The following is a 24,749-nucleotide window of genomic DNA, read 5'->3' on the forward strand; positions in this document are numbered from 1 at the left end:
CTAAATGTGATAGATTCAAAACAGATCTAGCAGCTGAAAACTGGACATTCATAAGATGCTGTGGTCAGAACAGCAGAACTATATTCAGTCACAATCTGCAAGCTCATGACCCAGCACATCCCTCACTCAATGACTGTCAACAAATCAGGGGGTCAACCCTGGTTCAATGAAAAGTGAAAATGTTCCAGTGTGAAGAATAGCTAAAAACAAGACACACCGGATTACATGTACAATACAGAGAGTGGTAAGTGAATCAGAGAGATCAAAGTTCTACAGCCCTATCAAGTATATTAAAAGATGGTGATGATGGTGGGCAATTAAACAGCAGACGGTAAGAGAAGATTTCATGAATATCGCCTCCCTCAACAATGTCAGTGGTGAACACATGCGATTTTAAGGATAACGTTAAAGTTTTTACAAACAGAGGTGGATAATCCAGCATGGCTTCTTCCTTAGGTCCCCTGTATCACAGATGTCAGTCATCAGTCAATTCAATTCATTTCATGTGACATTAGAAATGGTTGAATTGATTGGATTTATTTATTGTCAAAGTACTGGGCCCAAACCCGCCTTTGTCGTCACCTCCAAGAACCTGCACTGGACACAGATGCCACTGAGAACACAACAGCAGCCATGATTCAGTGCTGGGAGCACCTTATTGATGCAAAAGCCATTTGCAATCCAAATTCTCACCAAACTCTCACGCCACATCACCTGCAAGTTCCCCTCCAAACCACTCATCATCCTGACTTGGAAACATATCGCCGTTCCTTCACTGCCACTGGGTCAAAATCCTGGAATTCCCTCCCTAAGAGCAAAGTAGGTCGACTTACAGCACATGGACTGCAGTAATTCAAGAAGGCAGCTCACCACTATCAAGGGCAACTAGGCACAGGCAATGCATGCTGGCCAGTCAGTGACATTAATGTCTCACAAGTGAATGAAAAAATTTCTCCACGCTCCATGGGAAGTGGCCATCTGCATCCTTCTGATGTAGGCATCAGAAATGGATCAGCCTCCAGAGAGAGTATGTTACATATTCCTTGCATGCTGTCCTCTGGACTAGATAAAGAGGGGGTGTCATGGACTCTGAAGAGTTGGACAGACAAAGAGGTCTTGTGAGGAGGAAAGCAAGGATAATTAGCAGGAATACCATCACCTTCAACATGATACACACAGCATTAAGTAAAACAAATCAAATTGATTGACACCCACTTCCAATAGATATGAGCTGGGTACAGTGATCACTCATTGACTGTAAAGTTGATTGAAAGGCAAAATGTCTCTGTCTGTCCCCAGAAACAAAAGCAGCTTTTCTTTGTTTTCTTCTTTTTGTTTGCTCTTGCTGTATAAAAGTTAATTTTTCAACCACGTAAAGGCTTTCGAGTACATTGGGAAAGAGCACCATTCCCTAAGATGCTTAGAGTTACATTCCAAAAAGGAGCAGGAAGTCAAAGTGTTCAACAGCAGAAGCTTTATCATGGAGATATTTACTCTACAAACCGCAAGGTGAGACTAAGCTGCCTCCAACAAATAATGGCTGGTGACAGTCTCATTACATCACGTGATTGGATTGGACTCCTAAAATGACAGTTCAACACACAGCACTAAGGATAGAAGACCTGGACAACTTTATTCTTTAACAGCCAAACAATTACAAATGTGCACTTGTGTATACAGCTGTGCGACCTTTGTGGCCTGAGAAGCAATTTGTTTGTATTGCCCTCCCACTCTGTGCAGTGTGAAGGGCAGCTCCTGGCAGACATGCCTTGATCTGGTTCATGGCTGGGTTTTCAAAATGACACTAGTGTGCAAGGAATTCTGGGAGGACTGGCAGTGGGGCCTACTTCTACCATTGCTGAACAGAAGATAGCACAAGCAGGGCACCATAGAGCCAATGAAGCGAGCATAGAGAAAACTCACCAGGATTCACAAAGAATGAACCATGAAACCTACCAAACTTGACACTTAATCCATTTCTGGTAAAATTCAGTCCTTAGACTCTTCATTTTCTAATTTTTTAAATTGTTGTTTCTCTATAGTTTTGCAACTAGCTCAGATAAATAGCAAAATGATAAGGACCAGATAATCTGTATTTATATGTGTCCTTTTAATTATCTCCAGCATCCTGACTAAAAGTCAACATAGTCTTACTAGACCATAGGGTTGCTTTCTCATTAGCAAGAGATGACTGATTTAACCTAAGGGCCACCGTGCCACTAACGAGAGGAGAGATTGAGAAGAAGAATCCTTCATAGTAACCTTCGCCAATTCAGGAATTGCCATCACTCTGCATTGTAAGCTACCCATTCAGAGTTGAAAATGTGTTGCTGGAAAAGCGCAGCAGGTCAGGCAGCATCCAAGGAGCAGGAGAATCGACGTTTCGGGCATGAGCCCTTACCCATTCAGCCAATAACCATAATGAGAATAATACTTTTGCCAATTAGTGACATCTGTAAGGTACACCCCACACTCTGATTCCAATGCAAACGTAGTTTTTCAGAGATTTGCAGAGGGGCGTCTATTAATTATTTGTGCCCTCAAATCTGAGCCTTTGGATCATTTATCTGAGTACTGGCAATGATTCTTTGAAGCTCACAGTGTGTGATCATTTGCTGCACCAATCAATAGCATACTTCAAATAGGAAAAGTTTTAACTAAGCATATCAAAAATTGATCTGAGAAGTGAGTAATAAACATCAAATATTAACTAAACATTTGAAATTTATAATAAAAACCTAATTTCATATGTAGCATCATAAATTAATTTTAATTTTATTAAGTATCTCTGAGAAAGATTCTCAACAAAGCCACTGTCTCCTTTATAAATGATTCAAACTTAGCATACTATGAAATCCTTATTGGAATATGATAACTTAGGTCTGAGGAAAATGAGTTCGGACATACGATCCTTCTCGCCTGATATGCCACTTTGTAAGTTCACAGCTGATCTAGGTGTGATCTCTTGCTTTACTTTCTTAAATGCACCCACCTCCCCTTCCCTCCAAACAATTGACTACCATGTCTATCAAAACTGCTCAAGCATTTCTGACCTGAAGCAAAAGTCCCCAGTATTCACCTACCTGGCAAGTGAAAAAAAAAGTCCACTTTGTTACTGTTTCCTCAGGGTTTACTTTTACTTCTCTTAGATTTAACTCCTGGAGTTTTACTGTCCTTTTTAGATAAGAGGGCATTATGGCCCTGTTTGTCAACATGTCCTCAAATGCTGGCAAATGTAAGTTTTACAGCCTTTCCACACTGGACCTTCAGGTCAGCCATCAATGATGGCCACTGTAGTTCCAAGTCAAACTTCTTTTTTGACCCAGACACTTTTTGCCTCTTGTTCCTGTAAACTGTCAACTGTTTTGTATATGAAGCTCTAAAGAAAATACCACACAGATCTCTCAGTCAAGAGTTGATTTCTCTCATTCTGTAGTTATCAAATATGTCCATATCTATGTATTTTAAAATCATGTAAATATTTGAATTCCACAAACTGTTCATCAGCTTTTATAAATATTCCTGTTTAAATCTGAAGTTCTTCATTGAACTGAAGGTCACAATAAACTAAATATATATGGCAGGTAAACAGTGGATTTTGAGTTTGCCAATTTTAATTTTAGAACAATTTTTAAGGCTTTTGTAAAATAAATTTTGCAACAGTGCTTTTGGAAATTATGTTTCCTCGTTTGGCATTCTCCCTTGATTGTCTCAATTTAAGAGGTATGATTAAAATGTTGTCAGCAATGTGAAACTCATATTGTTAGTCTTTCTCATCTATTCTTCTGTGATAATAAAACTGAAGCTGGAGCATTTTAGTGCCTTGGCCAGATAATATGATTTTTCTTTGAAAAGCAAACTTCTTCCCTGAAGCAACACTTTGTAAATGTGCAACTGAATGGACCTCACAAGCAGCTGTCTTTTACTTTGACATCATATGTGCTAGGATTTTCCCAAAGCCTTTTATGTGACCTGAAGTTTAAATGTCAAGGGTCAGTCCATCAACTGTCATGCTAGGAAGTTGTGATTGTCAGCACATGCATAGTCACAAATTAGCACTGTATAAATTACCTATCATCTGTCATTCTGCTTCTCCCAATCCAGTACATGTTTTCTCGTTTTGAATTTTTACTTATCCAAAAATGCCAATTTCCTTTGCTATTAGTAATGAACTATTTTTGTTTACTTCTAATGTCTATACACAATTCAAGTTAATACATTTTACTTCAGTTTTGATCATTTCTGACAGTTAACAGTTTCTGCCAACTCACATAGTTTGTTTTTTTAATTTATAAATGCCTAGTATCTATCTTCATTCAAAATATTTCCTTCCTTTCTTACATATTCAATTACATATTCAATTACAATTACATATTCTAAATTAGATACTAGCGAATTCAGTGATTTGAAGGTGACTGCAATTATATCAAATCTTTTTACAACAAATTACTTCAGAACTATGCAATGAAATATCAGAGAAACTAGATCAAGATAGTTAGCTGTAGGTCAGCAATTGCTGTTCATGTTTTTCAAATGAAAGAATACTTATTTTGTTTGAGAGGTAGCAAAATCTATCTCCTGCAATACTTCAGTGGTTATCTACCTTGAGAAAAGGCAACGGTCTCGTGATATTATCACTCGACTATTAACCCAGAGACCCTGATAATGTTCCAAGGACCTGAGTTTGAATCCTGCCATGGCAGAAAATGGAATTTGAAATCAATAAAAATCTACAATTAAGACACCAGTGGCGACCATGAAACCAATGTCCCTGAGGGAAGAAAACTGCTATGCCTACCTGGTCTAGCTTACATGTGACTCCAGACCCAGAGCAATGTGGTTGACCCTTATTTGCCTTTGAAACCCATGCTGACATGAGGAGAATGTGCAAACTCCACACAGACTCTCGCCCAAGGCTGGAATTGAACCCAGGTACTTGACGCTGTGAGAATGCAGTACTAACCATTGAGCCAAAATTTTAAAAAAACTAAACACTGCAGAGCGAAACATCCCAGGTGCAATCTCTAGTTTATGTTTAGTTTGTGGTGAGCCAGGAGTTGGCTCTCAGACCATGGTAGTTAAAATGAGCCAGAGTTCACATTCCTGGTTGTTGTTGTATGTGTGGATATGTACCTATTGGATGAAGGTTGTAATAGGTTGAACAATCCAGAAAATAAGCAAAAGTTGATCTTTGCTAAAAAAAAGTTCAAGAATATCCTTTCCTCCTCATCCAATACTCATCTTCTCGTCTTCTGTTCAAATTGGCACCACTGTCTTCCCAAACAGTTCACTTTATACTTTTTCTGCTGTAATCCAATAATGCCAGTATGTATTTGTTCTCCAGTATGCTCTTTCTCTCTCTTCCCCTCTACTCCATCTCTCCATTCATGCTTGTATTTCTTTTACCCTCAAAATGCATTGCTCTCACCTTACACTTTATCCCCCTCATGCTCATCTTCCTCTTTCCGATCCCTTCATTTCCATAAGTTAGACTCATTCAGCTTCCTCCCATTTCTTACTCACTATTTAACATGATTATTTTTGAAGTAAGCATGTGACATGGTTTGGTAAGCCAATCATATGAATTCTTTATTTGAAGATAAGACTATATACAGAAAAAAACTAATCAGGCGGCTAAGGATAAACATCTGACTCTGGCTGCTGCTGCATGTAGAATGGATACAAGTCAGCAGTTTAAGATATGTACTATTAAAGGCAATTATACCTAACATCATAATGCAGTGTTTTGAAACCCTCTGTACTGGCACTGCCTGTGATAGCAGTGATCCGTCCCGTTGAATACCAGATTTAGTTTTGGGATTACAACTGACTGACAGGCTGAGATGGCATTGACATTCTACAATTTCTCTCAGTGACCATAAGATAAGGATTGGAAATTAACTTGCCATGTGTCTTGTTTCTGATCACTGTCCAGTCTTAATGGTAAGTGTTAAAAATCACACAACACCAGGTTATAGTCCAACAGGTTTACTTGGAAGTACAAACTTTCGGAGCACTGCTTCTTCATCACGTAGCTAATGCAATCAGCTACCTGACAAAGGAGCAGCACTCCAAAAGCTGGAACTTCCAAATAAACCTGTTGGACTATAGCCTGGCATTATGTGGTTTTCAACTTTATCCACCCAAGTCCAACGCCAACAACTCCACTTAGTAGTAAATGACGGACAAGGCTGAAGTTGAGCTTGAATTGGATTTTACACTACTGTGTCACTTAGTTTATAAAAACCTCCTGGTGAAAGTATTCAGAAAGGATTATCTTAAGTCAAATTTTGGAGGGCAACTTCTGCCTGTAGAAACAGTTCAGCGAAAGCCATTGGTCTCAAGAGAGAAAGGAAAATGTGCTCGTTATTGATGAGATTGAAATACAATCAGTCAGGTCGTAATGAATGCATTTCAAAATCTTGACCTTGTGTTTAACTTGGAAGTGGCCAATTGCATTATATAAAAAACATATCCTGAACGAGTTATGGATTCAAGCCCACTTTAGGCAGAATATAGTTTAGGCAGAATATAGGAGAAGGAATTGGACAATTAGCCGTCAAACTTATTCAAAGATTCTTTTGGGATCATGGCTGATCTGTACTGAAATTTGAACTATTTGCCTTGATTTTATATTCTGCATTCTGTACAGCCGGAAGGAAATTAAAGTACCTTGTGAATTGAATATAAGGATATTATTTCCACAGATTTGGACTCTTTTTCAATTTCTGATCATATAGACTCATTTTATTGTTCAGGCTGATTGGAGTAGCAGTTTATGACTTTTCTACTGCTGGTCATATGCAATTTGATGTCTATTGTGGTAAAGATTTCCTGCCTTGTTGATTAAAATTCACCTGCAGCAGTCACTGTATAAAACAGCAGGTTGGCTCTACTTAGTGGGATATTTATGGATTAAAAAAGCCTTTCAAACAATAAATGACAGGTTAGTAAATGCCAAGGATCACGGTTTAACTGGAAGAAGCACTAAGCAAGAATTTATTACCTTTCAAATGTTAGACATGCAGATCTATATGCTAACCTTGGCCACCTCAAGTTGTCGAAGCAGGTTGAGAAAGTGGTTTAATAAGCGTTCTGGATCCTGGGCTATTTAAATAAAGGTATAAAGCAAGGAAGTTCTGATGATATTTTTAGAAAAGTCTAGTTTAGCCTGAACCAGGGTATCATGTCCAATTTTGTGCTCCATCCTTTAGAAAGTAAGTGAATGTTTTAGAGAAAGTGCAGAAAAGATTTACAAGAATGCTTCCAGGCACGATGAACTTCAGTTCCATTGATGGATTGAAACTGTGTTTTTGCTCATTTATGAAGAGGCGTTTGCAAGGAAATTTGATCGAACTGTTCACGACATGAGTAATCTGGACAAAGTAGACAGAGAGAAACGGCTCGTATTGGCAGAATGATCAAGGACACCAATTTAAGGTGGTTGGCAAAAAAACCAAAGGCATCAAGAGGAAAAACTTTTGTATTCAATAAGTATTGGGATTTGGAATGCTCTGCCTGAAATAATGTTGGGGGACAGATTTAATTGCAGGTTCCAAATGACAATTAGTTAATCACCTGAAGTGAAAGATCTTTCATGGCCATTGAATGATGGTGAGAGAGTTGCCAATGTCAATGCCATCTCAGCCTGTCAGACAGTTGTAATCCCAAAACTAAATCTGGCATTCAACAGGAAGGACAAGTTTTTCCAGAAATGCAAGGACATAGTGGGCCAATGGTCTCCTTCTCTGCTGTAACCATTCTATTATTCTATGACCAGTTCTAACAAAGACAAATGATGATAATTCTCTGATTGCATCCTCTAGCCTTTGAATGTTTGTAACATGTATCATGGAAAATGTTTGAGATGTTGTATTTAGTTCTTATCTGAATAAACGGGTACCACAGGGCTCAGTAGCTATTGAGTTTCAATGAATTTGTCATGACTTTGAGTGGCGCTTGAAACATGAAAATCTTCAATCATGTAAAAAATTATCTATAATTATGACGACAAATCTGATATGCGATAGCCCAAGAAAACAGCAGGAGAGCTAGTTATGTAACTAATGGCCAGGTGCTTTATTTGTTTGTGTTGTGTATTAGATCTATAACATAAACACAGTAGTTACTATCCTGATAATATGAAAAAGAGCATTTCTGATGTGTTTAACCTTTTAAAGAAAAGATATTCTAGTGAAAAGACAATTGATGGTGGAGCAGTTGTCTAATGGATTTCAGTGTTTGTCACAGATGATTTTGATACAAGGCTTGTGACTATAAGAGCAAATCTGCAGCTCAGAATGCTGAGGTGAATAATTTACCTTCTGACTCGCCAAAACCTTTCCACCTTCTAGAAGTCACAAGTCAGGAGTGTGATAGAATACTGCCCACTTGCCTGGATGGGACGAACCCCGAAAAAGCATCAAAAAGCTTGATACCATTTGGGACAAAGCATCCCAGTTGATTGGCAATCCATCCAACACACCCAACATTCACTCTCTTCACCATTGATGCATAATGGCGCAACGTGTACCATCTACAAGAAACATTGCAGCAACTCAACAATGCTCCTTCGGCAGCTCTTTCCAAACCCATGATCTCTATCACCTAGAAGGAGAAGGGCAGCAGCTGCATGGGAACACCAACACCTACAAATTCCCATTCAAGCCTCACACCATTCTGACTTAGAACTAAATCACTGTTTCTTCATTCTCCCTGGATCAAAATCCTGAAGCTCCCTTCTCAACAACATTGCTGGTAACTTACCCCTGGGTGGTTCCTGAAGACAGCGTACCAACACCTTTAAAGATGGGCAATAAATGCTAGTCTTGCTCGTGATCCCCACATCCCATGAAAAATTGAAAGAAATAGGGGAAAAGCTGATGTCTAAAGCCTGGAACATAGGATATTGCTAAGGAAAGAGAAAGGGATAGAGACAATTATGAGACAAGTCTATAGATTGAGGGAGAATAGTCAAGTGGTGAGGCAACTGTTAGAGTTCCTGGTGTGGAACTGAGAGCAGGTAAACTGGAGTGCCAATATCGGAGAGAAGCCAGGTATGTGGGGTGAACACCAGAATGGTCTTTAAAGCAGTTTAAATATTTGTAGCAATTGGAATGATATCTAGGACTATTAAGATCATTTTTATGATGCAATAATTCACCATGAATAATTTAAATCACTAGTTCTTATAGTAGCAATCTACTGAATTATATTGCACTAATGGGAACTCTATCGATGATAGGGGACATATTTATGTGAGGAAAAAAAATCATTTGAGTATCAATAGGGGAAATATTTTTTCCTTCTCACTGTCTGATTTAATATTAAAAGAAATAGCAAGACACATCATCCATGATGTGATGCTTTTATATTGTAATTATATAAACAATGAGACAAATAGATATTTGGAGTATCTATGTTACACACAAGTAATAACCTATGAATCCAAAGTAGTGTTTTGTGACATTCCTTTCATAGAGTAGGTTTCACTTCTTTTTGTCGAGCAGACTTGATGGGCTGACTGGCCTAATTCTGCTCCTATATCTTATGTTCTAAATAATTAAATAGTTGTGTTGTAAAGAAGAGAAATGCTAACTGTTTGAACCATAGACTGAAGATCTATTATTGCCCGACACAGAATTATCTCTGTCAAGATGATACTTTTATTTCTTGCATAATCCACAAGAACGATCATGATCTAGAGCACAGGATGCTCTGAAAGTTGAAAAGAGTAGTCAAAAATGTGGACATAAACCATGAGATAATGAAGAACACCTTAATTGTCACTGTATTTTGGCACTAAGGTATAAACTTGATACCTCCTATCTTTTGGCTTATCTGAATTTGCTGTTATAACCTCTCTGTTTAGGAGTACATTTTCAGCGCAATCCAAGAATATTATTATAAAAGCTTTTCAAATCACTGTAGACCTAGTTTTACACCTTCAGAAGGTAATATCCAATGAATGTAACACATATTTATGTAGGTGCCATTACTCAATGTGATAAAAATGTAAATAAAAGGCATACATAATGAATCAAATAAATAATGAAACTTTTTAAATTCAAAAAGCAATTATGTAAAGAATATGACATTTAGTATTTCTATAGCACTTTTCAAGTGTGAAAAACATGTCATTGCACTTTGCATTGGGATGAAAACATTGTGACAATTAGACAATAAATGATTGCGTTGGAGCATCAAATCAACATTAAGATGACTTTGACAATGAAGCTCCAATATCCCACTTCGTTGCTCTCAGACACTCCATTGCAACCAGATGCTGAAACCTGTCCAATTCACCAACCTTTCACAGAGATAGTGACAGACTCTTACCAGAATCTTGCTCAAATGAGGGACACGACAAGAGGGTATTGCGGCTAGAAAACATCTCCAACCATTCCAGAAACAGGAGTCTTTGTGATGGTTTAAAGTTTAACTTGCTCTGGCACTTCAATATTTAGCACTATGCTCTTGTTTTCAACCCTTCTGCTGTTAGCTGGCCCTGTGGCACTGCAATCTTAAGGGTCACAGACCAGTAGGAGGCATTTCAGTGTTTATCATCAAATTAAGAACGGCAAGTGGATTCTGGAAACAGTAGGCTCAATTAGAGTTCATGACACTGTGGCAACAGTCTAAGCTGGTTAATGTCATTGACAGGGTAGCAGAGTGACATGACAAATGCAGGTTGTTGATGCACAGAGCCACTGCCGGTGACATTGCGACAATCCTTATCAACAATGCATTGAAGGATGGATTTCTGTGATACCCTGCAAATCATAGAATCATAGAAGCCCTGCACTGTGGAAGCACTTTAGGTCTATACTGATCGTCCAAAGAGCATGCCACCCAGACCCACATCCCGTACCCTATTGCTGTAACCCTGCATTTCTCATGTTTAATCCACCTAGCCTGCTATCCCTGCTCACTATGGGCAGTTTATCATGGCAATTTAGTGGTGCTAACCACTGAGCCAGCCTACTGAGCACTTGCATCTGTCACGAGCACAGCATTCTGAGCTTTCATGACATGAACCTGATCCTCCACTATAAGGTCCAGACGTTTTGCTTGTGTTACAAATGCAGCTGAGACATCAGCCGTTAAACACAGCGTTTTGGTTGCGTCCACTGGTGTTCTCATGACTTTGGCCATCATTCCCATTCTGGTAAGGATGGTCTCCTAGTTCTGCACAAAATCCTGTGGCACGTTACTGTCAGAGTCCTTCATACTGTTGGACATTACATGTAGATTTTCTGGTAGAGCGCTCAATGCACAAAGCATTTCAGAGTAACATGTCTCATCAAAGTGTTCATGAATTCTCAGCAACGGAACCCACATGAATGTTTGCCGTCAGGCAATGTGGCACCTGTGTTACTGTTATTCTCTGTGGCTGCAGGCCACTCGTTTAACGTCTCATTATATACAGATCTAACCTCTGTGCTGTCCTCGAAACGGTGTGTAGAGTCAGTCCCTGACCTGGTGGTTGTGCGTGTTAAATCAAGTGGCAGTGTTGCTTTGTCATTAGTGTCTTGTTGCTGTTCTACCTATTACTCCTGTGTCATTTCCTTTATATTTAACAGTTCCTGGGTACTGGCAAGAAGAAAGGCAAAAGAGTGAGGTCACAATTAAGGAGGCAGGAGTTGGAGGAGGTGGAGAAGGTGAGGTGGGAAGGTGTGGGGAAGCAAGAGGTAGCTGCTTACACCATCTGCTGCTTCGAACTCAGAGAGCTTGTGCGATCAAGGGTAGTGAAATGTGAGCAGGATGACTTTGTTGAGGAGTGTGAGAGTGGAAAAGCACAGCAGGTCAGGCAGCATCCGAGGAGCAGGAAAATTGACATTTCGAGCATAAGCCCTTCATCAGGAATGTGGTTTGTGGGTAGGGGCTGAGAGATAAATGGGAGAGGGTGGAGTTTGGGGGAAGGTAGCTGAGGAAGCAATAGGTGGATGAAGGTGAGGGAAAAGGTGAAAGGTCGGAGGGGGAGTGATGGACAGGTCCGGAGGGCGGTGCTTGGAGGCTTGGGACTGAAATAATGTGGGGGGAGGGAAAATGAGGATGCTGTTGAAATTCACATTTATCCCATGTGGTTGCAGGGTCTCAAGGTGGAATATGAGGCATTCCTCCTCCAGGTGTCGGGTGATAACAGTTTGGCAGTGGACGAGGCCCAGGACCTACATGTCCTTGACAGAGTGGGAGGGGGAGTTGAAGTGTTCAGCCACAGGGCAGTGGGGTTGGTGGGTGCAGGTGCCCCAGAGATATTTTCTGAAGCGATCCGCAAGAAGGCATCCTGTCTCCCCGATGTAGAGGAAACCACACCAGGTGCAACAGATGCAGTAGATGACATTGGTAGAGGTACAGATAAATTTCTGATGGATGTGGAAGGATCCCTTGGGGCCTTGGATGGAGGGGAGGGGAATGGTGTGGGTGCAGATTTTGTACTTCCTGCAGTGGCAGACAAAGGTGCTAGGAGTGGGCTGTGGACTGGTGGGTGTTGTGGACCTGACGAGGGAGTCGCGGAGGGAATGGTTTTTTCAGAACACTGATAAGGGTGGGGAGGGAAATATATCTCTTGTGGAGGGATCTACTTCCAAATGAACTACCACTCCCGCCACCTCCAAACAGACCGGGACTTCCGACACCTCCAAATGGACCCCACCACCAGAGAAGTATATCCTTCCCCATCCCTGTCAGTGTTCGTTACTCCCTCGTCAGGTCTACAATACCCACCAGCCCACAGCCCATTCCTGGCACCTTGTCTGCCACTGCAGGAGGTGCAAAACCTGCGCCCACACCACTCTCCTCACCTCCATCCAAGGCCTCAAGGGATCCTTCCACATCTGTCAGAAATTCACCTGTATCTCTACCAATATCAGCTACTGCATCCGTTGCACCCGGTGTGGTCTCCTCTACATCAGGGAGACAGGAGGCCTTCTTGCGGACCATTTCAGAGAATATCTCTGGGACACCCACACCCACCAAACCCACTGCCCCGTGGCTGGACACTTCACCTCCCCCTCCCACTCCGTCAAGGAAATGCAGGTCCTGGGCCTCCTCCATGGCCAAACCATTACCAACCGATGCCTGGAGGAGGAACGTCTCATGTTCTGCCCTGGGACCCTGCAACCACATGGGATAAATGTGGATTTCAACAGCTCCCTCATTTCCCCTCCCACCATATTATCTCAGTCCCAAGCCTCCTTTTGGCACCGCTGTCCAGACCTGTCCATCCTCTGGCCTATCATCTGCTCCCTCACCTTCATCCACTTACCATTTTCTCAGCTAGCTTCCCCAAGCCCCACCCCTCTCATTTATCTCTCAGCCCCTACCCACAAGCCTCATTCCTGATGAAGGGCTTATGCCCGAAATGTCGATTCTCCTGCTCCTCGGATGCTGTCTGACCAGCTGTGCTTTTCCAGCACTACACTCTCTACTCTGATGTCCAGCATCTGCAATTCTCACTTTCTCCAACTTTGTTGAGAATACTGTCATCTACAATAGTTTCACCTCACCACTGGCCAGGCCCTCAGGAATAGCTATTTCAGTTTTGGTGATCACGTGTCTCCTCTGCTGGGATAGGAACATACAGACATGTCAATATCCCTCTGGTTAGCTCTTGCTGCCTCAGGTTATGCAGCACTTTGCCCTGTGTCCATGAATTTGGCGCAACCTGGTTCTGTGATCCGGCTGTCTCTTGAATGGCTAACAGTGTAGGCAGGCTGTGAAATGAAACTGTAAAATGTATGAAGTTGAGTTGAAATATGAATGTCAGATACAAGTCTCAATTTGTAAAGATTGTCAGTAGTTAACTGAGGAGGTTGTACTGCACTGGGCAGAGTGTGTGTCCAATAGCGCAGCTGGTGGAATGTGGTGTTTGAAGATGAATCCACTGAACTTGACGTTGTATTAGGGTCATTGGACCCAGATCCTAAGGACTTGGCTCTTGACCTTGACCTCCACAGCTCTGTGCTCCCACTGCATTCTGAGGCTCATTCGGGGGGTGGGGTGCAGTCTGGTCCACATTAGCTACAGGATATCTCTTTTCTCTACCACCACCACCTGGATTTCTAGTGCAATTTCTGAAAACCTTGAAGCACTCCCATGTAGTGCCATTATTCAATAAATCAGGATGACCTGCTGAAGGATATCCATTACAGTCTCCAGGCAGAATGCCCCTGCCCTTTAGGAGAAGCAAGCTAGCTTTTAGTAGTGTGGGATAATTTAATTTGTGCAAGCCTTTCACAATTTTGCATCCTGCACTGAAGCATGCAGTGAGTCAGCTTAGTGTTTCATGCATGTTGAACACAACAATGAGCAGGCAAGATGAAGTAAGCATATCATATTGAACAAGCACATGGTCATAGAACAATGCAAGCGCCACGCCTATTTGTCCAGGTTAACCCTGTGACTTTCTACAGCTCAGTGGATTCCTGCTCTAATGACTAAATATTCAAACATTTTGCCAGTGATTATTGAATAACAATCAGTGAGAATGATTTCCCTTCCCAAAATAGGGACTCGGAGACCAATTAAAGTATTGCAACTTCTGCCCTGTCTGAGACCAGTCAATACAGTGCAGAGCAAGAATTAAATATATGATCATTTGGACTTTGTGACATAACTAGTACTTCATGAGTTAATCCAAAGCCAAAGCCCATTCAGCCTCCTTCTGGGGAGACTTTGAAAGCATATTGACGGTAACTATAAAATCAGAATCAACAATAAAAGCATAAATTTGAATATTTCACAAATTATCCACGAGTGCTCAGTGTGAGGTTAATACCATCATCTGCAATATCTAAATTGGTACTGATGAAGGCATTCATATTTTCAGAAACTGACCAAATACTGAAAAGCCATTAACTAAACTGATGGGTGAGGCACTATAATAAGTGATGCTTATCTGCTTGGAAAAAGAAGTGCTAACATATTTTCCCTACATCTCTTGAGCAAACACTGAACTGGCAATAATAGTTGCCTTGGAGAAACATACAATCCACATTACCTCACATTCTTGGCTAAAGGATAGGTGCAACAGTGAGAAAGACAACAGAAAAATGAGGATTTTAGGGCAAGGGGAGATACAAGCAGAAGTTCAAAATAAATAATGAAATGTTAGTTGATAAAATGGTTAAAAAAATGCAAACTGTTTTGAAAGTCACCACAACATCTACACACAATATTTTATTGTTTTCAGCTGCACTTATGCACATCCAAATTTATGAACCTATTTGAAAATCATCTGGCATCGCAGTGTTGACAAGGTCGTTTGAAAGGCAAATCCTTTCCAACAACACTTTAGTTATAACATTTTGATTCCCTAACATTTAAAAAAAAATTTACATGTGAAAGCACAGCTGCATGGCACTCTTTCATATAAAGCTATTGTTGGTGTGAATCTTCAACACGCATTAAGCTTTTATATATGTTTTAAGAAAACAGAGTGCAATTTTGTTCATTTAGTATGTGCATATTTTAGATAAAATTTGCATTAAATAGCATTTGGAAGCATAACTACATGTAGCCTCAAGCTGCTGGCTACTAAACGAAAACATGACTTAATTGTACAATGTTAAAAGTACTGCATTAAACTAAATATCACTGCAGCCTTGGTGATCTGTCGTGTAACTGCAGATAACTGACTAACATTCAGCATAAAAGAAAATGAATCTGGACCAGTATTGAATATCATTATAATAATAAATATTAATAATGTGCTCGACAACTGTGGATAAGCAAATGGTGGCTTGTTGTATGCTTTAACTTGTTATTTAGCTTGTCCTGCTCAGACCAGAATCAAAAAAATCAATTCAACACCAAAATTCCATTTTGACACAATGTGCTGTGGGTTATATCACAGTTTAGTATTACTGCCTTCCACAAATCAGTGTTGGAAATGACTTTCTGAGCAATAAAAGTAAACATGTATTTGCATCTCTTATAGATTTATTTTCATTTTTCCATAATATAATTTTAAAAACCTAACAGACACCACAGGATTCAGTTCAACTGTGCTAATAGTTTGCTCATACTGACCCGGATTGAATATAATTAGAAGACAGGATGTATTTACCTCTGGTGGAGTACAGAATTGCTTGATGTTTCTTAAGATTTTCCTTCCTATTTATTTTTCAATGCCCTCTTGAAGTACGCTTTGCTGAATTGATTCATCTCAATGAGTCCATGCTGGGAAAGGAAAATAAAATGAGTCAATGGCAGGCAGTAATTTCTTACATAAAATGACTATATGAGTCATTATAGGCTGTAAATATGAGAAAAGGAAACAACTCAAATCTAAACGAAAATAGATCAAGGAGCCTTCAACCTCCACTGATTACTGAGCATGCATGCATTAGCAAATCACAGTTGAAGAAAAGGAAATGGCTCTGTGCTTCCAGCAGAGACTTTATTGAAAGGACCTTATAAATGGGACAAAGAAAAGTAAATAACACTAGTAAAAGCTACTGAACTATTAGCTGTGGCTACGTTGCAAATCCAGTTGATTTAGAGCTACTTACAGTTAGCATGTTGACAATACAAATGGAGCAATTTACAGTCTTTGCCATTTTCTATCGTTTTCCTGCACTGAATACAATAGAAATAAGAAAATAAATTCAAATTGTCTCCAAATACAATATTAACACAATAGCTGTTTGCCCTAGAATGCATGTGTAGTTAATAAGGTCATTAAACAGAGTCACTGAGAGTGGACATAAAGAAGTATGTGGCCTGATTGTTTGTACTTAAAGAGGAAAGGGAGGGAAAACAGCATGGAACTGAAAGAGAAAACTGAGGAATGAATGTGTCATACATTTCAGGAACCAACCACTTGCATTTTTGGTGTAATGCTAAAATCAGTCCCCCTTTCTAAATGAATAATGACCTGCTGTGCTTTTCCAGCACCACTCTGATCTAGACTCTGATTTCCAGCATCTGCAGTCCTCACTTTTGCCTTGTTGATTTTAATCTTACTGCAAATCTTCTTGCAAGGATGCCTACCATGAATAATAACAGCTTAGACAGAATCTTCCTTTTTACATATTTTCTAATCACCCTGTTTGACCATGTTACAAAATAATCCTGTAGCAAGTGGGACTTCAAGCCAGGCTTCCCAATCCAGAGGCAGGGGCTCCACAACTGCACCACTTGTTTTCTAATGGCCAGCCACTAGTCATTTCATTCCACATATCTTCTAACCTGTTCGATATGTTATTACATGACTGTGGAGCAGGTGGGACTTGAACCCAGGCCTGCTGATCCAGAGATACAGACATCACTGTTGAACCACAAGAGCTCGTAATCTTTTTTTAATCAACCTGCTCAGAGATGTTCTTGCATGCCTCTAGAGCAGGTAGGAGTTGAATCCAGGTCTCTTGGCTCAGAGTTAGGTACACTACCACTGTATCACAAGAGTTCTCAATACTAAAATACTAAATTTCAAATACTGAGTCTAAGGTTCTGTTCAATTAACAGCTGTAGAAGATGAACCACTTGTGATTTTAATAAGAAGAAGCACTTGACTTAACAACAAATACAATTTATTGCATGGAGCAATCTGTACAGGATATAAGTTACATATGATTCCATCAGGATCTAGAGCTGACTCACACTTGTCCACTGAAAACTGCATGACATCATCAGATTGGGTGTAACCTAATGTAATCTCCAACATTAACCCCTTCAGAACCATAAAACACAAGGAAGGAAATTTGAAACTCTCTTAAAGCATACCTGAAAGTAATGATCCAAGATTCTTTGTCACTTAGTGGGAAGCTATAAGCTCCAAAGACTAATGGGAGGTTAAAAATATAAAAGAATGTGGCAACTCCAAATTTCACCTACTGTGATTTTAATGTTGGGAACATTAACTAAAATGCTCTGGAAAGGCAAGTCTTTCCTTAAAATATTTACACAAGCAGCCTGCCTCAAATTTAATGTCTGCTTCATATTTGATGTCCTGAAGACAAAATTGTCTGGCTGACAGGCTGTGGATGGGATACTATTTCTTAAAGTTTAAATCTCATCCTGTTGTTAGATTGCCTCTTTACATTCCACCCTACTGTCAAACTTGTTCCCTTCCTCCCTCCCTGCTATGATCAGTTTCTCCTAAGCTTCTGTGTAGAGACAAATCTGAATTATGAAATATTAAAGTTTGATCTAAATTTTCTTCAGCCGTGTACACCTCAATCTTGGTAGTAATGATGTCTGTATTCTCTTAATTGAGACACTTTCTGCAAATAGGGTATAGAACTCGGTCCATTGCTGGCATGCCAACTAATTTATTGTGAAACTTAAGCCATTACCAGATTACCTGATGTCTCTCAGTTTTGCTGATCCTAATCATAGTGTTTTATTCTTTAACATGTTGCTGTAAAATTATATACTAGAAGCTATAATATTAGAAATCCCTTACAACTAAAGAATATATTGACATTTAAATTTAACATTGCACTGGTTAAATTAATAAACTGCATTGTGCCCAAAAAGGAGATGAACACTGTTTCCTTTCATGGTCAGACTTGAGATCTCTGACTGAAAAGTGTTGGCCAGATGTGATTGAGGAGGATTCATGTTCAATTAAAGTAGTATTAAAAAGGGGTAGAGTTTCTACTTTGGGCAAAATTAGTGATCTGAACACAAATTGTACCCAAATTTGAGGGTTCTTTTTTCCCAACAAGTTCCCACTAAAATTTATTTCCACATTATCAAATGTGAAATCTACCATGAACCAATATAATCAGGCAGTGTCTTGAAACCTTCTTAAACTTTGTTCAAATAAAATTCTTCACTTATGAAAGTTGGCAACTTAGTGGAGTTTGATTACTTCAGCTGAAAACAGGCTTACCACTAAAATTAAGAGTTTTAAATCACAGCAAACTAAATTTCTGTAAGTAAAACAATGTTAAATTATTGAAAACTTTTTTCAAAAATTGCATTACCATTTGGTAGCTATTGTGGGGAGCAGAAGTCAGTTTCTTTGTAAACTTTATTTAAAACTTCTAAAGCATGCCTTTCATGTCCTTGCTCCAAACTGAACTTTTAGAGATTCTTTGATAACCTGAAGTTGACCACAATTAATGGAAATCAGAAATTAATTGACCCTGGAGGTCGTGTCCATTTTGAGGGTTAGCGTAGCACAATGATCTTTTAAAAACTAGCACAATAATCTTTTTTTTAAAAAATCACCAAAATTAATTATGCAGTGAACATAATTGTGCAACCGATGCTGATAATTCTGCTGTCTCATGTCAGTGATATTGATTTTGAGTGAATTGTGGTTTTAAAAAAAAGTGAATCATAGAAGGAACTCTATTGTATGGTGTTTATTGCATAGAAAGTTATCCTGGCTGATCTCATACAGTTACCTAGCAACATTGGTTATGAACAGAATGCCAACTGCCTACTATAAAAATATGTGCATGGTGGGACTAGGGAATAGGAAAATAGAATAAGGAAAAACTGCAAAACCAAGATATGTTACAGTTGATAATAGGTTTTTTATTTATTCACAGAAAGTGGAAATTTATTGCTTAGCCCTAATTGACCTTGAGGTGGTTCTATGCCTTTTTGAAAGGATGCAGTTCTTGAGTGTGGGTACACCAACTGTAGTGGTAAGAACATAGTTCTGATATTTTGACCTGGCATGATTGAAGGAATGGTGATATAGTTCCACATCAAAATATCATGTTACCTGGAGGAGAATTTGCAGATTGTGTTGTTCCTATGCATCTGATGCCTAATCTGTCTAGATGGTTTGGAAGGTGCAGTTAAAGAAGCCTTGGTGAGATCCTGTTTTGTATTTTATAAATGGTACACAATATTACTTTATAAACAGTACACTACTGTCACTGTGCCTCAGTGCTGGAAGGTGTGAATGTTGAAGGTGATGGATGGGGATCCAATGAAGCAGACTGTTTTGTCTTGAATAGTTCAAGGCTTCATGAGTATTTTTGGAACTGCACCCATCCAGGCAACTGGACAGTATTCCATCACTTTCCAGGCATGTGCTTTCTTAATTGCAGAAAGGCTCTGGGATGAGAGGAGGTCAGTTATTCACTGCAGAATTCCAAGCCTCTGACTTGCTCTTGTAGCCGTAATATTTACAAGGCTGTTAACAGTCTGATCAATGGTAACACCCAGGATGTTGACCATAGCAATGTCAGTAATGATGATACCATTTGCTGTCAAGTGAAGATGGTTAGATTTTCTCTTGTTGAAGATGATCACTACCTGGCACTTGTGTGTACATGTTACTTGCCACCTATAAGTCCAAGCCCAGGGCTTGTTGTATGTGGACATGGATGGCTTCAGTATCTGAGGAACAGCAAGTGTGACTTACCATCATGCAATCATCAACAAACATCCCCTGTTCTTACCTTGTGATGGGAAGGGGAAAGTCATTGATGAAGCACCTGGAGAAACAATGTACATGGATACAACCCTGAGGAACTGCTATTGTAACAATGATGATTGACCTCCAACGACTATAACATATGGAGTTAGGTATGACACCAGCCAAAAGGGAGTTTTCCCATGATTCCCATTGATTCCAGTTTTGTTCCTTGACATCATACTTGCTCAACTGCTGTCTTGATGTCAGGGTCTGTCACTCTCACCTCACCTCTGGAGGTCAGCTTCTTTGACCAAGCTACAGCAAAGACTGTACGAGGTCAGAAACTGAGTGACCCTAACTGAACTCAGACTGAACATTAGTGAGCAGGCTACTGCTGAGCAAGTACTACAGAGAGTGTGAGAGTAGAGAAGTTTAGAACAGCAGAAGTGGAAATCAATCAACCAGCACAAAAGTTTGGGATGGGGTGGCCAGGAGGGGGAGTGGTTTGGTGGGGGTGTTGGGGGGTATGCGGTTTGGGTGCTATTAAAACAGCACAAGAAAGTAGCGGAGATTTCCAAGGTTGGGAAACAAAACCAAATCAGATGTCTAACATTACTGAGAAATAAACTCGGAAATCAGGTGTTGGAAAGCTGCATGAAAGGGGTGAATTTTGAAATTATTCAAGACCACATTGCAGGGAAAACATAAGCTAATTAAGTGGGACCTTGAGTCAGTGAGGGCTGGGAGACAACTTAGTAAACAAGTTCGGTTGGATATCTCAACTGATGTCTTTCAAGTAAAAATTGGTCCTTAGTTCAGCTTAAGAGGGCAGAATCTTATCAGAGCTTGATTGACTAAGTTAGATTAGATTACATTACAGTGTGGAAACAGGCCCTTCGGCCCAACAAGTCCACACCACCCATACCCCTACATTTATCCCTTACCTAACACTACGGGCAATTTAGCCTGGCCAATTCACCTGACCTGCACATCTTTGGACTGTGGGAGGAAACCCACACAGACTCGGGGAGAATGTGCAAACTCCACACAGTCAGTCACCTAAGGCGGGAATTGAACCCGGGTCTCCGGTGCTGTGAGGCAGCAGTGCTAACCACTGTGCCACCGTGCCGCCCAAGATTTGTGGCAGAAGCCCAGTGAGGCCTATCTCAATGTCGGGAGAATCTCACACATCTTTTATGCTTTCAACAAGTGGCTTGGCATGTTTTTGATTAGGCAGAAGGGAGTTGCTATTTAAGAGGGATTGTTGTTCTAAATTCCTTGTTAACAGTCCAATTCACCTCATTGATATTCAGTTTCCTTATTTACCAAACAAACTGGACATCAAGAAAACTTGAAATCGGAACAGATGTGTAGCGAATTAACTCACCATCTGCTCTGAAGGACCGCCATGTTGGACATTGAGCAGCAACGTCTCATGGCGCACTCCATGGACCACATTCCCAGAGTTTGGAAGAATGAAGACGGATCTTGTAAAAACTTATAAAATGCTGGCAGGCCTGGACAGAATGGACACAGGATTAATGTTTATCCTGGCTGGAAGGATCCAGAACAAGGGATTACATTCTCAGAGTACGTGATAGGCCATTTCAAACAAAGATGAAGGAAATTTCTTTAGGCAAAGGATGGTCAACCTGCCTGTGAAAGCTGTGGATGCCAAGTCACTAAATATATTTAAGAAAAAAAACTGGTTTCTAGAAGCTAAATGTGTCAAGGGGCATAGGCACAGAATGGGGGTATGCCATTGAGAGAGATGACCAGCCATGATCATGTTGAATAACGGAACAGGGTTGGTGGGCCATATGGCCTACTCTTGCTCTTATTTTCAACATATTTCTGTTTCTGTTTCTGTTTCTAATAGCGCTATGATAACTACAATTTAATGACCCTCATTTTGTTGATGATCACAAGTCAACTGATGAGGTGGAAGTTGGCTGAGTTGAATTTATTCCATTTTTAGTATACTGGAGCAATTATCCATATTGGTTGATCAATGCCAGTATTGTAGCTATTGTGGAACAATCGTCAGGGGGCACAGCTAGTCTGGGGGATGTGTCTTCAATACTGTTGTAAGGTTGCCAAAGCCCAAAGGTTTTGCTGTTTTGACTCCATTCTGGCATTTCTTGAAGCCATATGAAGCGAATGACCTTACCTGAAAATTAGCATCTGTGATGCTGAGGACTTAAAGTGGAGTAAAGGTACATCATCTACTCAGCATTTCTGGCCTAAGATGATTGTAGATTCTCTAGCCTCGTCTTTTGCACTGGCTCACTGGTCTCTCAATTTATTGCAACTGGAAATGTTTTGAAGCTATCAGGTTAGTTGTTTGATTGTCATTGTTTTGGAGAAGGGTTACTGGACTGGAAATGTTAACTCTGCTTTCCCTCCATAAGTTGTTGCCAGACCTGCAGAGTTTCTCCAGCAATTTCTATTTTTGTTTCAGATTTCCAGCATCTGTAGTTCCTTGTTTTAAATAAATGCTAACAGTTTAGCCACATTAGAGCCACAAAATATGAGCCAATGTTTTCCATTTTTTTTCCCTCAACATTTCAATTTTTTTTCCCATAGCTCTCTAATCTGTCAGCCAAGTTGACTGTTCTTTATGAGCTTGAGTGTTGTGAAATAGGAAACTGGCTGCTGAGTAGAGATCATTACAGCCAGTACAGATCTAATCCCTACCTACCTTCCAATTATGTGCACTTTCTAGCAATTTAAATTTACATCAAACATGTGATGTTGCTTGTCTGCAGCATTCATTATTGCCTTTGGAAGTGCATTTAATCTTTGAGATGCGGTTGTATTCATTAACTGTTTTGAACAAACTGTCTCGATAATATATTTTGTGAAAACCTTCCACAGTAAATCAATGGTATCTCTACCAATGATTGTAATTGTACTAAAAGTCACAACATTTGCAATGTAAAAGCGAGAACTTTTAGTTTCAGATTAAATTGTGATAGTCAGAAGCTGAGCTCAAAACAACATTTGCAATTCATTTAGATTTCACTCAAAATGCAGTTCTGATTTATTCAGGCAGGGCCAGTCAATAAGCCAGAATCACATTTGCCTCCTTTTATATGAAAGTTTCTCCACATGTAAAAGTGATCCTGTAAATCACAGACATGGTTTATATTAAGTCTTGTCCGCAACAAAAAACACTCTGGCAGTAACAATAATCACTTAAATCACCATTATATTTTTTATGTTTTACAAAACAAAGTGGGTTCCCTGCTGTAGGTTTCATCAATTTACAAATCACCATTGTACAATTTCTTGTTTTAAAAATAGATAAAATTATATATTAAATCATTGAATGTTCTTAAGGACATGCTGTCATCGAATATATGTAACAGAAAAAAAATGAAAGACAGGAAGTAACATGTTAACTTAATTTACAAATATGGCTCCCTATTATATTTTATCTGCCACTCTGTTGAAATGAATGTGTTATCATTAAGTCACTCTGAAAACTCGAATTAGGTCAAAATTAACTAGAAGAATTGATTGGATTGTAACACAGGATCAGATTATTTGCATTTTTGAGCAGAAACCTGATTAAGTGGCTAATATGGTGGTGCCAATTTCAACTCTGACCGTACCTTCTCCCATCCCATGGGATTTGATTGAGTGTGGTGGTGGTGGGAGAAGGGGGTGGAGGTGAACAAACTGAAAATGCAGCAAGGTTGAGACTTGGAATGTTTTAACATCCACCTTTCCAATTGACACTCTTCACCAGACTAAAAAACCTTTCTGCTTATAATGACACCTGCAGCATGTGCTTGTGTCTGTTTCCACAGCTAACTTTTCCCAGAACAGTTGATTAGCATTTTGCCAAAGTGTAAAACATGAAGGTCTGACCCTTTGCATCAGAGCATGGCTGACCAAGAGATTCTCCCACTCCTACAGTCTGCCCAGGTATACTGGAAAAGTTTACAGTTGAGAAGCAACCTGTTTGGCCACATTATGACAGCATCGTGATGCCCATCAAGTCCAAGAATGGGACTCAATCTCAAAACCTATATCTTAGATTCAGTGATGCAACCCACTGCACCACAAGGTTTTGCTGGCATTCCCAGAGATAGGTAGAAAACAGCAGATGACTATTGAGTGGGCAATGTTAAGCTTCATTCCGGCCCTGCCTTTTGTCAATAAACACTTTTAAAAATATATTGTACCTTCTTGTTATATTTGTGGTGGTTTTGTCCCTTAGTTCTTCAACCTATCTTTGGAATGAGAGCTAAGGAAACTCCATGAACATAGAATATCTGAATGTGGCAAACATTTTGCTCATCGGACTTTTAATGCATTGTTAATATTATTATTTTTCTATATTTTCAATACTTGCTTTTCCATTTCAGTAATGCATTTGATATAATTCTTAAACCAAGATTATTTTGATTTT

This window comes from Chiloscyllium punctatum, chromosome 38, assembly GCF_047496795.1.
Source record: "Chiloscyllium punctatum isolate Juve2018m chromosome 38, sChiPun1.3, whole genome shotgun sequence".
Lineage (NCBI taxonomy): Eukaryota > Metazoa > Chordata > Chondrichthyes > Orectolobiformes > Hemiscylliidae > Chiloscyllium > Chiloscyllium punctatum.